The 12,643-nt window shown below is 45.7% G+C and overlaps 1 protein-coding gene across 1 annotated transcript in view; it reads left to right on the top strand.

The window, feature by feature from the left end:
* Positions 1-2,107: 2,107 nt before the first annotated feature.
* nab (NGFI-A-binding protein homolog) overlaps positions 2,108-12,643 on the top strand; it is a 661,188-nt gene continuing 650,652 nt past the window's right edge. The window contains exon 1 of the mRNA XM_089547593.1: positions 2,108-2,320. The gene's annotated coding sequence lies outside the window, so the exon portion shown is untranslated. The remainder of the gene's footprint in view (positions 2,321-12,643) is intronic.

Here is a 12,643-nt window from a genome sequence, read left to right as displayed (position 1 = left end):
ATGACTGATGGAGAGGAGGCAGAGCTAGCGACCGGTGGCCTCTGCTCTCAATACGGGAACGGGAAGTAGGCCTCGCATCAAATGGGGCCTGCCCGGCCCCATCACGTCGCGGCTAAACGCCCCGCGCCAGCTAGTGCTGCCATCGCAGGTGAAGAATGGTGCGGCGACGGTTTTTTTTTTGAATTTTTTCTTTATTTATTCTCAGAAACAGTACACAAACTGGTGTTTGGACCCATAGCCTTTACGGCTAGTGAGGGGTCCAAATACAAAACAAGTACAATATTACTGCAGACCATGTAAAATAAAAAGACTTCAAGATTAACACGCACAATTGAATTCATTCCTACATTTCCACGGAAATTAAATAGTGTTTTAAAGATGCCGAAAAGTTATTTTTTTCTTCAACTTCATTCGGGATTTCATTTCACACATGGGCTCCGCTGTATTCTAGGAGTCTCCGGCCGTACATATTGTAACAAGGTGGTAAATTAAATAGATTGTTGGTTGCAGCTGTTGTTTGTTTCATTGGTAATCTAAATAAACTAAGGGGCAGGGGGTTGTTAGATTTTATTACATTGTTTACATTGTTTTATTACATTGTTTCATTGTTCTGAACCATGACACACAAACAAAAGTCGGCCAGCACTAGATGAGGACGAAAGTTAGGTACACGCAATTTTTTTGAACTCGTGTCACACCTACACGCTCAGACTGTTCCATTACTCAACAAGTTGTCACTTAATCGACTGCAAATTCGGAATGCTATTTCAATAAGAAGCCGCAACAGCATTGCGTCGGGAACAAACTGCACGGGAGAGATATCAGCGCCGCAAAGCGGTCCATCTACGCCGGGGCGTTCATAATGCTCAGACATTGCCTCCGAGATAAGGCGACGCGGTAGCGTTAAGACAGGTCTTGAAAACCCTGCCCTAACAGCGCTCTCGGAGGCCATGAGTCATAGCTCCTGCACCTCTAGTCTACTGAGGTGATTTCCGCTTTGCTGCGTCATCAGCACTTCACAAAAACCAGTACCGTTATATATTGACGAGGTGCTGCGTACCCCTTAATGAAAGTGTCACGTCGGTTGACAGGTCTTACTACATGAGTTTTGCAGCGTATCGGGTTGCCACACCTAAAGCGCTTGCCCTTTCACACGAATAATCGTTCTCGTATCGAATATTAGCACGTATAGATTCTATACGTATTCCATATCGTGCTATCACTATTAGATTGATTTTCGAATCGTCTATAAGGTACATATTCCCATTCGATTCGGTTTCCAGGAAATAAATTGCCTCATCCCAATAATAAATAAATCACCGCTCCGCCTCTGGCCTTCTGACAGATATAATACACTTTTGAAGAGCTGTTGCGAGAAAGAAAAAAATATGTACGGTGAGAGTGGATGCCATTTAGTAATTCTCCTTTGCTGCATCTATTTCCGTCCCTAACATTTTTATCGTCCACTTCTCGATGTGAAAGGCGAGTTTAGATCCAGCAAATTTCTCTCGCCTTCTATTTTTGCGCCAGTTGCGCTGGAACAATGCTTCTTTATTTGAACATTTACGGTGAATGGCTTTTAACGAATAAGTACATTTCTTTTTTAAATCCAGGAACTCGCCCGCGCGAAGTGCGCCGAGAAAACTGCGCGCAGCGTGATCGAAAAAACACCACCGCCGGCGGCGGCTTCTGGCGCGCTTGCTGTCGTCGCCGTGTCCGCCAGGTTCGAGACTCTTCCGCGAGCGGCGCCACCAGCCGGAGCTCTCTTTCCCGCCGCTCCGGAGCGGATCAGAGCACGTGGCTCTTCTCGTGGCCGCTATCAATTTTTTTTTGTTCTCCTCCGCCTCCTTGGCGGCACCGTTCGTTTTGCCCTTGCCCGCCGCTGTGTGCCTCCCCGCCCCCGGGAAAAGAAAGGACCTGAGGGGGGCCTCCGTCGCCAGGCGGCATCCGCGGCGCCCCCGCTCTCTGATTGGGCCCCTTCGCCCACCCACGCCTTCTCGCCGAAAAAGAGAGGCAAGCCGCGCGGCGCAGCAGCAGCGGTGGCGTTGTCGCCCTCCGACATAATCAAGTATTGAGTTATATTGTTATCGCGGAGCCGGCAGGCCGGTGGCGCGCGACCCCCCACTCGGCGTGCGCGTGCGGAGCGTTCGGCACCGGAAGACGACGCGGCTGGCATGAGCGGCGCGTCGGCGCCTCCCGCTGCCACGGAGCCCTCACGTGGACGGCGCGCGCCGGCCGCGGAGGCCAGGCGACGACAGCTGCCCCGAGGATAAGGAGTGCCATAAGGACGGCCCGAGCGTCGAGGCCCAACGCAAACAGGGTGAGAGCCGAGACTGGCGAGCTTCCTCCGGGTGACTGGCCCGTTCGGGGCACACGGGCGCCATCCAGGAGCGGTTTAATAACGCGCTCTCGGTCACATGACTATTCAAAAGAAGGGGCTCGCTAGTTCGCGAATTCAGCGCAAAGAGGAGCAGTGGTCACGTCCTGCTCGCCCGCTAAGGCAGGTGTCTTGACCCTGGGTAACCCTCAAGGCTCACCTTGGACCTCTTCCGTCATTCCATCATCTCATCTCTCTCTTAATTCCAGCTATGTTTCGTGCTAGTCGCCCCTTCCTTTCGTGATATTCGCCCCTTTTCCATGTTGATCAGAAATAAAAAAAAGTGACGATAACTGTGCTGACGCACAGGATCGTGGGTACACCGTGTCAGATGTTTCTTCAATAATCACGCGTCGATGGACAGCTAGAAACAAAAGCACCGAGTAGGAAAACCGCAAACGAAGTTGTAGACATGTGACCGTAATTTTTCCCGAATACAGCACTACCATTAGGTTCGTGTAGATAACACAATCCGCAATGACTTCCCTGTCTGTGCAACTCTTTCGAGCTATCTGAAGGAGCAAGCCAATGCAGCTGGAGTCCATGGTTTCATGTGTGGGGAGTGTGGGTCTTCCTTCTCCTCGTGGACAGACAAATGGAACTTGCAAGTGCGTACAAGTAGGCGCAAGAAAATAACATCATCGATGTTTATTTTCTAGGGGTTTATTTCCTAAAAGTCACTCTCAGGTCCACGTTGATGCACAGTGCCGATCCTTGCGGCCTTATTCCGATCCTGCCAGTGACCTCGCATTCGCCAAATTTTCCACACACCTTCGCCTCATTCTGTGCGCTGATTCAGAGATAAAGAAAAGAATGTTTGAGCAAAAGTGGCTCACTTTATGTGCTAACTTTTCATCGGTGACTCCTTGACAAGGAAGCGCACCCTTTTGAAAAGAACTCGGCGTTTCGCTCTTTCGCATTCTATGATATCAGATTAAGACAAAAAGTACTGATCTTATTCTTTCCGTTAGCGCTCTGATATGAGAAAGAGCTAAGAAAAACTAAGCGCCATGGTGGTCTCAGTTGCGAATGTGCCATACAACCCAACACGCAATGGTCAAAATCACCGCTTCTGTTGCGGTTTATTTTATTTTGGTTCTTGTTGTCTCTTCGCGCTCCGTTGTTTTTCACAACGAACAGGCACGTAGAGAAGGCACGAAGATAGTGCAACCCTCTTCTCACTCGGTACTGGAAAAACGAACATGTCTCTGGGTCTTTACAACACTCACAAAAGTGGTCGACTAAGCACCGTGTTGTCTTCGACGAACTTCGGTTCGCGATAATCACGCGTCGATGCACGGCAGCTGAGACAGATCTAAACGCTACATCATGATCCCTTGTAATAATTTGAATTATTATATTTATAATTGTTATGCTCCCTGCATAATTGCTAATGGTACGAGTATCGTAGGGAAACCTTCGCTTTCTCGAGAAAGTGAATTCGTTCTGCACAGTTCTGTTTTCCTGGACACTTTATGCACGAGATCGCTCCGGAAGGACTTCCTATGCTATGGTCGTATTGCTTGCCACGCGCGTACGAAAACCATGCACCGAAGAAGGTAAGGTTGCCTCCCGTGAACTGAAGTATGCACGCAAAAATTATGGGAACCGCGGAAATTTGTACCACATGCTGTGAACCGAGAGTGGAACTGTGCATTTAAGGAAGAATGAGGTGAGAGTAACTGATTCGATTGAAATTTCATTTTAAATTATACTGTTAGTGGACTTTATTGGAATGACTGTCGATTTCTTGTTGACAGCCTTAACAAAATGCTACAAAAACGCCGCAAACTACGTCTGTCTGTCCCTTTACATCGCTCAGCAAGGATATTTCAAAGCATGTTGTATGTTTAGATGTGTTCCGTCGGTTATCTTGCCTTACAAGCCAGCTAACCTATTCCCCTTCCTTTTGCAAGCTGCCTTGAAGATGCCTTGCGCAAAATATTTATGAACTGGGTACGAAAATAAACGAGATCTCATCTTATAGGCTCTGAACGTTGTTGCATCGACTGCAGTTTGAGGAGCTCCCCGCTAGTTTTTGTTCAAAAGCTGCTATCAACGAAAAATAAAACGAAGATAAAGTGTATTCTAGTTCAATGTAATAAACGAGAACTGTTGTCCAGTGCACATTTTGTTTGTAGAACACGCTAGAGCATGACTAAAGTATGTCCCATCCTAATCGGTTTTCAGCAGTTGCAGAAGAAAAACAATCCTTTGCCTTTTTCTATCAGCTTTTCAGCTTAGACGAACATCGCAATTTAAACTCTCTTTTGATACGGCGTTCTGCCTTTCAGTCTCCCTCTACTTCTGACGAGTTTCAAAAACTATAAAACTGAACACAGAGTTATTTATACATGACGAAGGAGAAGGTTGGCACGCTAATAAGGCCCAGACCTTAGCACAAAGACGAAAGCAATTGAAGAAAGCGGCTTTTGCTTGCGTACAACGTAACTGAGATCCATTGCACAGAAAATGAGAAAAACAGAATACAGTGAAAACACACAATATGCAATTCGTGCACAAATACGTACCCCACGCGCAGATTACCGCTATTTGCCCTTGCACATAGGGTTAACTATGTTACATTGTAAGGAACTACAATTGCTATGAATCTGGCACTGTCGCTTTAAATATTGGGGCTTATTATACTGTTTCTGATACTATTTCGTATCTGCACAACACACTAAGAAGGGCATTACGCGTGTCTTCATTACACTGCAGTTCAGGTCGGAATTTTAGAGTGCTAGTCATTCCTATACGCTCAACAGAATGTCCAGCCTGCTATCGGGAAAATTCCTGGTTTTCCTGGAAGATTCGGTAGCTGTGGAGGCTACAGCATTCGCTATTGTTGTGGCGTTATTCCCGAAGTTGTTCTGTCTATGTCGTCATAGTCGTAAATGACAATCAGCATGCCGCTAGTCGCTATTGTAATGACGCTACTGTGCTAGAAGCCGACAGAGGACAAGGGCCTTCACAAATGACCTCACTTACCGTTGCCTCGCAACCATTCTTTACTCATTCTCACAAAACACCACTCTTATCAATAAGGAGCATTACGTGCTCGGCCGTTGTGGTCTTTTCTTCCTGTCCCTTTTTTTTCTTTCTCTTTCTCTGCTAAACGACCAATGAATATCAAAGTGAAACGCTGCCGCTCCATTCGTTGAGGGTTCGAGGCTGCGTAAACTTCCAGTGCGGACTGGCACTGCCGTGCTAGCACCATCGAGATCGAAATACGTGCGCTGGGCTATAGCGTCTAGACCAGAACCATTTCGCAGCTCAATAAACTGCTTGAAGCTAGTGTGGAAGGAAAATTTTGACAGAGAACTAAGAAACTCCTGAAAAAATAATGACGCGGACGGGGAGGCTTATGAGCACAGAACATTTCTTGAAAGTGTGTCAATATTAACTGAGTGAATAAATTGCTCTGTAGCAAGCTCTTGTGTGTTTATGTGTGTGCGTTCAAAAATTCTACGCTAAGGCTTCGAAGACCGAGCTTATTTCTCATTTTCGTTTAGTCTCGTTCCCATACATATTCCTAACTAAAACGTTTTTGCTTAAAGGACGGGCAGAAAGAACACACACGAATCCGCACAGGACTATGGCGCCACCTAGTATTTAAAGCCATAGCACGTGTTTTTGTGCAGAAATCTTACAGAAGGTGTAACTCAGAGAGGGAAAACTCGCTGTTTTTGGCCTCTCGCAGCCGCGGTTCAGCTGCACGCCTCTTCGCGCCAGTTTCGCGTTCGCTGCTGGTGCCTCTTGGCTGAAGCTGGATGAAGCGTGCCTTCTTTTCCTGCACAAAGGGTTCATAGAATTTATGTTGTCGATGCTGAGGATGTTAGCGATGAACCCTCACGGAGCTCTTTCGAATACAACTATATTTGCACTGCATGTGTTTAGTCGCAGCACGAATCGACCACAAAGATTCGGCTACAAAGCAGGCGTGTTCAGTGCTGGCAAGTCGGTGCTCTATAATGTTGCTCGAAGAAGCAATTCCTCAATGCAGATAAAATTTTGCATCCATTCTGACGCGCACGAGATAAGCAGACGTCGGAGAGCTCGCACGAATAGTCCAAAAGTTCAGTGACAAAGTTCAGAAGTGTGACGCTTTGTACAGAAGAGGATGGAAGGGAAAACCGTCGGCATGCCGCTGTTGTTTTTCTTAAGCGTCGGCTTTGCTTGCAGTAAGAGGGCATAAAGATTCGAAGCGGCAGGCAACCACGAGTGGCTCATTTGCAATCAAATCAAAATAAATCAAATCGAATCAAGTTTATTTCATAGTTACAGTACATTGTTATGGGGTATATACATCAGGAGGCCCAAAAGTCGGAACTGCAAATAGGGCGTCCTATGGCTACATGAACAGAGTACATAAACCGGCGCATGCACAACAGTCCGAGGTAAACAAAAAAGAAAAAAGAAAGGAAAATGAGCAGACAAAAAGGAAAGAAGTGTACAGCAAATGAATGTTACATAGTGATTGCAAGCACAATAACGTTATTAAACATCTAAGGATTCAAACAAGTGGTGTTTTAACATTTTTTGAATTTGTGCAATGCCACAGGATACGTCCTACTGCTGGGTATAGAAGAGAGGGTTCTCAGTCGGGACGCCCCAAGGCGCTGCGCAAAGTTACTCATTACTTGTGCGGATTGGCTAAACCTGTACAGTAAAATTTCAGCGTGGGATGGCTTAGTTCGCGCTTTTCTCTTCACCCAACCCATTGGACAATTTGGCCATACTGCTATGTATCGGTAAGCCGGGGGATAAGGAGGCACATGCAGTAAATTTCGGCAGTCAAACGTCCTCATCGGTACGAGAATAGCAGATGATAATAGAAAAAATTGCACTGCATATGCCTCACGGAGAGTATCCGAGTCAGCATGAAAGGCCGTGCAGGCCCGGCTTGCAAGACGGCTCGTAGACGGCGCTGGCCACTGGCATATGTATTGGCCAGGTCCCGGGGCAGCTGGACATGCCGCCACCTTAGCCCGCTTCAGTTTTTTGAGCTGGACAGCGATGCAGCTTGAGCATCGGCCGCCTTTGGTGCTTTACGCAACGCTGCTTCGCTTTTCGTGCTCGACAGGTGTATATTTGGGACGGTAATAATTATTGCAACATTGTAAACACATAATTTATGCGGCAAAGTGGTGATACAAACATCTTTCCTATGCTTAGCTCATGTGGTGTTCGTGGGGTATAAGTGTTATAATGATCGAGAGAAAGTCGTCATTTCGGGTTATTGTTCTTTTGCGAAAACTTTGCCATTTGTAATCAAACAGTCTGTTCTCGGGTACAATCTTATGTTGTAAATACATGGGATTAGCTGGAGAATCATATGACTTGTCATCAACAAGCCGAAGCGCTTTTCTTGTAAAGTCAACAGTCTGTGAATGCTGGACGCCGTGTAAAGACCACCGACAATAAGCAATAAGATATGAGCGAAATAATGCATAACAGAGGCTTAATTTCGTTATTGCAGGTAAGTGCGTAACACCTGAAGCAATTCCAATGAATTTGGAAAGTCTGATACACATTTTAGACCCATGGACATCCCACGCCATTGTGAACGTTAACACAACACCTGCAGATGTAACCGTATCAACGTACTGAATGGAAGCGCAGCTTATTGAAAGTGGCGGCGTAAGTAATACTGGCCTCCCTTTCGGGCGAAAGATTACATTTGGTTTTATTTTTATTTACTTTTAAGGACTTTGATAAAAACCAGTCTTCTAAGATTGATAGTACATGGTTAGCGGTTGGTTAGCGGTGTCCGTGAACTCTTTTATATCTCGAGAGGAAAAGAAATGGCTGGTATCGTCAGCATATATAAAGAAATTTGCATGGGTAGGAATATTACAGATGTCATTGATGCATATGTTGAACAGCAGTGGTTCCAGAATACTGCACTGAGGGATCATCATCATCATCAGCCTACTACGCCAACTCCAGGGCAAAGGCGTCTCTCATGTCTCTACAATTAACCCTGTCCTTTGCCAGCCGCTGCCATCGTGTCCCCGTATACTTCTTAATCTCATCCTGCCACCTAACTTTCTGCCACCGCCTGCTAGGCTTACCTTCTATTGGAATCCACTCCGTTACCCTTAAGGACCAGCGGTTACCTTGCCTTCGCATTGCATGCCCTGCCCAAGCCCATTCCTTCCTCTTGGTTCCGAACAGGATGTCATTGACTTACGTTTGTTCCCTCACCCACTCCGCCCTCTTCCGATCCCTTTATGTTACACCTATCAGTTTTCTTTCCATACCTCGCTGCGTTGTTCTTAAGTTGTACCCTTTTCCTTATTTTCCTCGTTTCTGTCCCATAGGCGAGTACCGGTAATAAGCAAGTGTTCTATGCTTTTCTCTTGAGTGATATTGGCAAACTGCCATTCATGATCTGAGAGAACCTGCCATATGCGCTCCACCCCATTCTTATATTTCTATTTTATAAGCGATCTCTACCTGTCCTTAGTAGACGTATTCCCTTACAACTTCGAACACCTCATTACCAATTGTGAACTGCTGTTTCCTTGTTTTACTTTTAAATTATGTATGCTAGCTTTTAGACCTACCCTACCACTCTAACTCATTTATCATACTTTGTAGTTAATCTCTTGAATTACTTAGCAATGCAATGTCATGGGCGAATCGTAAATTACTTGGGTATTTTCCATTAACTCTTATCCCCAACTCTTTCCAATCCAAGCCTTGGAAGACCTCCTTAAACAGGCGGTGAATAGCATTGGCGAAATCGTGTCTCGCCGCCTGACACTCTTCTTGTTGGAATTTTAATGCTGACTTTAAGGAGAACTATGGTACCTTTGCAGTCGTTACAGGTATCCTCTAGTATTTTCACATAAGAGTCTTCTGCACCCTGATTCCGCAACGTCTGTAGGACTGATAAAGAGTCCACTGAGTCAAATGCTATCTCGTAATCAATGAAGGCTATACGTAGGGGGTTGGTTATATTCTGTGCATTCCTCTATCATCTTATTGATTGCGTGAATATGAACTATTATCGAGTATCCTTAAGAAAGCCTGCCTGATAATTTCGTTGATTGAAGCGAAAGGTTGTCCTGATTCTATTAGCAATTGCCTATAAATACATGGTAAGCAGCGGACAGTAAGCTGATCGGTCTGGAATTTTTCAAGCTTTCACGTCTACATTCTTATGAATTAAAGTAATATTAGCGTTCTTCCAAGCTTCCGATACGCTCCATATTATTAGGCATTGCCTATTCAGGGTGGCTTGTTTCTTTAGCACAATCTCCCCTCCGTTCTTCAGGAGATCTGCTCTTACCTGACCCTCACCAGCTGTTTTCCCCCTTGCATTGCTCCTGAGGCTTTCTTTCTCTTTCATTACTGGCGGGGTGCTCCACTTCTGTGCGCTACTGCCCCTCTCATTAACGTTCTGATTACATTGGCAACTGTATAGACATGTGTAATAACTCTCCGGCTACCTCAACTATGCTATCCATTTGAAAACGTCTGAAATATGCAGAAGGTCTGAAGAGTAGTTATTAATGGAAGCATATTGGCGTCTATAAGAGATATGATTTGAGAGCGCAAGATAAAACAGACATGAGAAAGGTAGAATGTTCTTAGTTCTCTGTTCTTCGTAAATCCACACTGGGAATCAGCCATTACTGAGGGTTTTGCGAAAAAGTCCATGAAGGCGGTGATGTGTTGTTTGTTGGAATTCTTTTGAAAAGTATGGGTCAGTAATTCCCTTTTTCGTTCTTATAACTATTTTGCATATAACAGCCGCCCTTCCAACACGCATATCAGTAGGAAACTGTCCAGTGGTTAGTGCGGTGTTATCGATATGCTGTAGGCATGGCACTATTATAACCAAGACATACATGGTCTGTTCTGAAAGTAGTAGGACTCATTTTTTTCAACAAAATTTAGTCAAGAGAATAGTACAAACGATTACATTTTTTCTAGGTAGCACCCTTCCGCACTTACAAGCTGCTGCCAATGAGTTTTACAGTTTTCGTACGCCTCCAGGAACGCCTGGACCGGAATGCTGTTTAGCTCCCTCGTCACGGCCTGTTGGACCTCCTCAACAGATCCGTGATGTTCCCCCTTGAGCGTCGATTTTATTCTCGGGAATAGAAAAAATCTGGCGGGGCCAAGTCGAGGCTGTAGGGGGCTGAGGCAGCGTTGCCGCCTTGTGCTGGGCAAAAAATCGGGGTCCTCATTCACATGATGAAGAAGATCCTGGCAGATCGCTTTCCGGTTGGCCTTTTCCTCCTCTGACAACACTCCCGGCGCCAACTTCGCGCACACTTTCCTCATGGCTAAGTTTTATGTCAGGATCTCAAAAACTTGGGTTTGGGGAATGTGCAAGTCATCAGCAATCATTCTGATACTCATCCTACAATCACTGTTCAGTAAATGTTTCACTCGCTACACATTTTCGTTGGTCTTGCTGGTCGAAGGGCGTCTGGAGCGGTCGTCTTCCTCCAGTCTTTCCTTACCTTCTCGGAACAGCTTGTGCCACTCAACAAACACTTGATCTACCCATGGAAGCGTCCCGTAGGCCTCCTTAATCATGCTGTGAGTCTCTTTGCTCGTTTCACCAAGATTTACTCAAAATTTGATCGCGTATCGCTGATCCAGTAAACGCTCGATGATTCTGCGTGACGAGACGTTTCGACAGGGGTTCACAGTACAAGCGACCTCCTCTCTTCAACGGCCTAGAGCCGACTGCCGATTTTCCCCAGCATTCCCATTATCCCCCTTCAACGATCCTGCACGCGCAGACCACCTCTCGTCCGCCCGTTCGCCCAGGAAAAAACCAGTCCTACTACTATCAGAACAGACCCTGTACTTTTCTGTGCGGCTCAGGATGTTTCACTGGTCCGAGATAGTCGTATTTCATAGATTTCTAGAAATAGAAAATACTTTAATTTCGTCAGCTGGCGTCACGAATAGCGACTCTCTTAACTTGTCGCCAAGATAATTAAATAATGTGTTGATTGTAACAGCTGGAACCTGACTCACAAAAAAAATGTTGAAAGAGTTCGCCAAACTTCAGCCTGTTTGTTCCGTGTTGTTGACTTAAGGTCGTTGTTGTCTGATTTCGTAGTGTTAGATTAAAAGCTATATTCAGCAGTCGACATTGATTTGTTCGGATAGCGGGGAAATTTTTGATCAAGCAAATTATCTTAATAGGCGGTCCTCGCTGATCTTATTTCACTGTCCAGGTGGTTACGAAAGAATTTGTAGCGAGTTAAAGCTTCAGTTTCCTTATTTTTATGACTGTAGCAAATCCTTTTTTTCCACTACTCTGGGAAGACGAGTGGTTTACGCGCCTTCTTGCACGGTGTTCTGTCGACGATAGGAAAACAGTCGCTATGTACGAGGAGAAATTAAGCAAGAAACTTACTCTAAGCCCGTTGTGAGGACGTCTCCCTGTAAACAAAAGGTCAAGCGGTGTCGAAAAAGGTTAAGCTGTTTTTATGAGATTAGCTGTCGCCGTGATTGTGAAGTAAGCCATGTATGAGTTTGTTGTTCCACGCACAGAAAGACATCCTGTGCCGTTAAGCAACCACTATCATGGATGGTGAATCGATGCATACTAAGTACGCCTCTTTTGAAACAGGGCGGTGGCGGACGGCACCAGCGTCCGTATCCTTTGTTTTGTCTTTATTTCTAAAAAAAAAACTGGGTGAAAGAGTATATTATTCACCCTTTATATAATAAATGTCATTGGCGTTTATGCGCAGTCAAACTTGTGTCTTGAAAAGGTAGTTTTAGCTATCGTTACCAGAGCACTCACAAGTGGCGCCATCTGCTACACACTCACCGATTTACTCGCTAGCAGAGTGGCGCCCTCTCTGTCTATGGGAAACGCACAGTGCGAGTCGTTCGGCGGTGGCCGAGCGGTCTGACACCTCTGAAACGAAGCGGCACTCCCGCTGCAGTGCTGAGAAAGCTTTTCGGCTGAACACGAGTGGTGGACAAAATATTCGGCTTTCGATGCAGCTCATTTTGGCGCTAACTTCGTCGTAATTTTGGGGTGACATTCCACTGTTTGCCAAGAAATTGAGCTAAGAAGAGGTTGTGCTTAGAAGTATTAGAAAAACTCTTCATTCCAGAACATTGGAGCAGACACGAAACGTTCGAGCATCCGAGCGGAGGTTTCTTTGAGTATGTCTGCAACCCGAACAAAGTATCGGAATGTCCAGGAGGCGACGGATCTTTCTGCACATATCGCAGCAGAGTCGCACAGAGAGTACTGAATAAATAAATGCGATA

Source organism: Amblyomma mixtum, chromosome 6 (assembly GCF_055824585.1).
Source record: "Amblyomma mixtum isolate Tamu chromosome 6, ASM5582458v1, whole genome shotgun sequence".
Lineage (NCBI taxonomy): Eukaryota > Metazoa > Arthropoda > Arachnida > Ixodida > Ixodidae > Amblyomma > Amblyomma mixtum.
Note: the sequence above shows the minus strand (reverse complement) of the source record. Positions and strands in the feature narration are given on the sequence as shown.